Here is a 5,636-nt window from a genome sequence, read left to right on the forward strand (position 1 = left end):
TTTGGATGCACAGTTTGAAAGATATGACTTTTCAAAAATTTGAAAATCGAAAATAAGCGCACATGCACACCCATCAGACAAGGAATCTCTTGCTCACGTGAATATGTCATTACTATCTGCCACGTCATGCATAAAGACAAAATTTTAGACCACAACACTACATGCATGCATGTGTGAGAGCCCGGCCGCTCAGTTTCGCTAATTAGTGCGTATGCATTTTTTAGAATTCAGGATTTCTTTATGTATATATTTGTAATAATATATATTGACTATTGAGTACGAGATACAGTCTGAATTACTTATTTTTTGCGAGAAACTTTCAATCTATTCATCTTCAATCATGGCAATACAAAGAACAACTGAGGTAACAAAAATTACAACCATGTCCGTGGACCACCTAGCGACGACTACTAGGACTATTTGTCCTATGGGATCATTCATCGCTATGGGATCGTCTCATGTCATACTGGCGACTATTTGTCCTAGCATCCGAGTCATACTGATGACTATTTGTCCTAGCATCCCCCCTGCACAACAGCAAAATATATAAATTAAACGTCGCCACACATATATCTCCCTATCAGCTTATTTGACGTTCAAAACTCAACTAGTAAATGCATTGACTTGTCAACTCACGATTTAAGGGATCGATCCAGTATAGAAAGGCGCTTTGCAACATCTACCATTGACGGTCTTAGAACCACATCATCGTCAAGACATTTGACGGCAATTTCTACCAGCATGTCAAGAAGTCCCAAATCTCCTTTCAGTGCAATTTCCTTATCAAATAGCCCTGTTGATTTCCTACCCTTCTTGTGATTCTCAAGGGAAATCCTCACTAAGCTGTTATGGTCAGCATGTATAGCCTTCCTCCGAGTAAGAAGTTCCAAGACGATAACTCCAAAACTATATACATCACTTTGTTCCGTCAGATAGCCTTTTTTAGGTATAATGAATCCATATAAGTCATGTCACCAATGATATCTCTCGCAATTATCCTTGACATGCCAAAGCCCGAGACCTTAGGCACGAAGTTGCCATTGAAGAGTTTGTCATCGAATAGTATATTTGCTGGTTTAAGATCACCGTGTAAAATTTGGATGCCGGGCACTGAATGCATATATGCTAGAGCATCTGCTAATGCTGCAGCAATACTTGATCGCACACTCAAGTTGAGAGGCAGCTTGATGTTGATGTGAAGAATGTCATGAAGGCTAACTGTGGAGAAAAACTCATAGACTAGGACCGGGGCATCAAATTCAAGGCAGCAACCTATGAGCCTAACAATGTTTTTGTGAATGACTCGACATTGCATGATGACTTCATTTGCAAAACCTCCATTCTTTATCACATTGTCACTAATCAGCTTGATTACCGTGACTGGTACGTTATCAACAAGACCCTTGTAAACTTCTCCAAAGCCATCTTTTCTAATAAAATTATTATCCTTCAAAATTGGCTTGAGCTCCCCCTTTTTGAAAAGTTTCACACATTTTATATTTTCCAATATAGGACCGCCCAACCTCACGTAATTCTTGCGAGCTTTTGTGTCGTAAATGTCTAAATTGTTCAACTTGTAGAGCACACCACGGTTAGAGCTAGAAATACTTGCACCTTGTGGAATGACATTTTGCTTTGTATATCGCGCTCCACATAATGACCATTGATCATCTGAAGCTCCTTCTCGACCTTGCAGCCACTGATCTTCTGTAGGCGTCCCATGCTTGATGTCCTTTCTAGGGTACTCAGATGAAAGCTTTGTAATTCTGTCTTGGCAATATTGTTCCTTTAGGAAACTAACTTGTTGTTCGACTGATGAACTACTGATACCAGCTTCGGTGACACTTGTCGTTTTATCAAGCCTATCGTTTATACGGCGGGCAATTGGTCTCTTCTTCGGGTTCAAGTCCATACACTCTATCCCTATCTTAGTGCATACTCTTACTTGCTCCAACTGTGTCTCCAAATTATCTGATGCCTCCAATCGATTCGTCCAATTTTCAACTATCTACAAAGTTGCAACTGTAAGTTACGGTCTAGAAAATAAACTCTGATGGTAGGTGATTTGTAGCTAATATAAATATAGCGAAAATACCCTGGAAATCTTTAGGAGGAAAATTGCATATATTCATATGGACATATAAATTGACATAGGTGCCAGTTGCATTTTTATTTGTTCAAGCATAAATGCACGCTTGTCACCTATCCTCGTAGGTTTGGTCTAATGGGTGGGCTTGTATCTTGGCGTATGAAACACAAAACAATATTCATGCAATGAGGTATTGAGTTCAAGAAGTTCAAGAATGCCAGCCATTTTCAGTCCACATTTTGGTTTTTGGGGGTTACACAACAGAAAAAAGTTGACACATCAGCGCATTTTTCACATTCCCTCATAAGTTCAATCTTTTTGGAGAACTAACAAGGATGAACAGTAAGAAGGCATTCAGAACAGTTTCTTGTTTATGGATAGATTAGTTTTGTAATTTCTCTAAGGTAAACTAAATAGTAACATAATTTATGTGAAAATATATACTTAACATGGAGCAAACACTTAAACTCTTACATTCTCATCTTCTTGATACCCCTTCTCTCCTGTTAAAATCTCCATGATTATAACGCCAAGACTGTATATGTCTGAGGCAAATGCGACTTGACCTCTGTAGAATTCAGGAGCCAGATATCCCCTACAACAAGAATGTCTGATCAATGAATAGACACGAGTATAAGTTCATCTCAAACAAAAAGAAGAGCTCTTAAGAGGATGGCTTACTGTGATCCACATAGGTGTGAAGTAAAAGCTCGTGTTTGGTCTTTATCCAAGCACCTTGATAGACCAAAATCAGCAATTTTGGGTGTCATCCGATCATCAATCAATATATTACCTGGTTTTAGATATAAGTGGAGGATATGCCTCTCGTGAAGATGAAGTAAGCCTTCACATATTCCCTTGATTATCTGGTAGCGCTCACCCCATTCAAGTCCACCAGATGCATCTAAGAACAAAATCAACAAACATATGGGATACTGGATCACCACAAAATATGGGAAGCTAGGATTGTATAATGAGCTATCTTAATAATAAAAATATGAGAATAAATTCTACATCATACCTGTAATATACTTATCGAGACTTCCATTTGGTACATACTCGAAACATAGTAACCAGTTCCGCAGATCTGCCATCACAAACTTACCCTCATAATCCGCAATCCTCCCTTGTGTCTCAGAACAATATCCTAGGAACCGCACTATATTCTTGTGCTTGGCCTTCATCAGGCACTCAACCTCTTTGTGAAATTTATTCTCATGCATATCAAGCGTTTGGGACAACTTCTTCACAGCAACCATTCGTTTTCCCACTATTCCCTGTAGTCACAATGTGTATTATTTATTTATGTGCTTGCGATGGTGTGGTTGTGATTTTCATTTGTTGTTTATCCTTTAGATCAACTACAGTTAAGAATGAGAAAGCTTACTAGTGATAACATATACCTTATAAACCACCGCAAACCCACCGCTACCAATTTGCTGATCATCAGAGAAACAGTCTGTGATATCTTCTAAAAGCGATAACTACATGTGTGTTGGCTGTGCACTTCCATTAAGCAGCATGCGCTCCAGGTCAACCTTGTATCTGATACTAATTTTGCCATCCATTCGCAATGAATACCACACTCCAGTACCTTCAAAGCAAGAGGAACATATGCCAATGTTTTGAGTCCACCATGGATATATCTGATTATGCAAATAACGATGAAATCCAGAATGAATAACAATCACACATGTTACTCGAGTCCACCAATCCGAGTATATAATAATAATAATCATAAAGGACAATGATTGTCATGGCAGAATCCTATTAGTATAAGTTCACCACTTTGAGAACAGCACATTTAAGTTTAGGTAATACTCCCTCCATCCCAAAATAAGTGTTGTTGATTTAGTACAAAGTTGTAGGGAGTATTACATATGAGAAGTTGATGACTTAATCACAAGAACCTGCAATACAAGATTATAGATGTGTCGTAGAAAGTAGCAATATTCTTCTCTAATAAACTATATCCTTTTCTTACTATCATGAAGCAACCTTGTTTAGGGATAACCAATTAGCAATTTTAAATTAAATCATTCAGCAACAGAAACATATCCTTTGTTTAATTAAGTTTTGAAAAGGAAGATTTTATTGCTAGCCACATGTACGCACAAACCATCTGAAGAAATTGAGAGAGAGAGAGAGAGAGATGTGTGTGTGTACATGCATACCGCGGCGGAAGCGAAGTAATCAACTAATCCTGTAGAAGCAGGCGGCCGGTGAGCAGAGACCGATGAGATCTTGCGCTCGCGAGCTTCGAGGAAGATCGACGACGATCTCAGCCTGCTTAGCCTGCAGCGTCAACACTTTGATGATGTGTTATGACCTAACCTATGATTTGGCCAGATGCTAGGTAATCAGCAGGATTTGGGGATCGGAAAGAAGACTTTGGAGAGGAGACGGAGGAGGAGGAAGAAGCAAGGGAAGTTCTTAGAGTTTCTTTTTGATTGACGATGAGAATAAACAAACTGCGCCCTACCACACACACTGGCCACGCTGGCTCAACCACTTCCGACTCAGTCAACCAGCAGCTGGTACGACTGACTAGCCGCCGACCGCCGTTGCCATGGCCCTCGCTTCCCCGGTCTCCGCCCCGCCTGCGTTGACCCCGCGCGGCCGTCTGTGGGCAGACATCACGGAGGAGGACACGATGACGACGGGAGGTGCTCGCGCGTCGTCTCTGGCGCCATTGACTCGCCACCGCCCGCTATACTCTCCGGCAGCGGGGTGGGAAGGTGGGTTGTGGCGGTGGCCGGGACACGCCATGCCACAGATGCCGGCTCGAACAGATAACCGGTACAAAAGAGCGTAAATCTGGAGGCAATGAATCTGAATATCTGGCCATGGGTTCCTGAAACACAGACTCCATCAGCAGCATGGATCACACACAGGATTTGCTTTGGTTCAGACTGTATGCGTGTGTGTGCTGCAGCCTGCAGAGCAGAGGTTTGCTCTGCTCGCAGAAAACCATAAAAGGGAAATGAGACTGACGGTGCACACCACATGCCACTCGAACAATGAAACTGATGATGAGACGACACGACTCATTTGCCTGTGACGGTCACTGTTAGCGAATGTATGCATGGATGCTTCTGCGACGGACTGATGCCGCCGCCGCCGCAAAGTTTAGAGAAGCACTAGCTGCTTATGCTGAACCATGAAGTGAAGAATGGTTCAGAGAAGCACTAGCTGCAAAGCATTTTACAGCAGAGGGGGAAGAAACTATGAACTAGAGAATAATAGTTCACACAAACTATGAACTGGAGTAGCTTTGAGCTACGTTTGCTGTTTGGTATATTGACAAAGCGTTTGTATCACCACACAAATCCATACAAATGGTGGCAACGTTATGTGAACTGCACCAGCATTAACCCCCTATGAATAGGCTCAACAGTCAACAGTCAACAGTACACAGTGCAAAAACAATAATTAAGAAAGGGTTAAACACCAGATCAGAGCAGCAATAGATGGATCCACAGATCAGAGCAGGTAACTAAGAAAGGGTTAAACACCAGAAAACTGAACCAACATCCCGATATAGTAG

General features: G+C 41.4%; 1 pseudogene; it reads right to left on the reverse strand.

The window, feature by feature from the left end:
• Nucleotides 1-567: 567 nt before the first annotated feature.
• On the reverse strand, nucleotides 568-3,664 carry LOC109764105 (uncharacterized; annotated as a pseudogene).
• Nucleotides 3,665-5,636: the final 1,972 nt, after the last annotated feature.

This window comes from Aegilops tauschii, chromosome 6 (genome assembly GCF_002575655.3).
Source record: "Aegilops tauschii subsp. strangulata cultivar AL8/78 chromosome 6, Aet v6.0, whole genome shotgun sequence".
Classification (NCBI taxonomy): Eukaryota; Viridiplantae; Streptophyta; class Magnoliopsida; order Poales; family Poaceae; genus Aegilops; species Aegilops tauschii.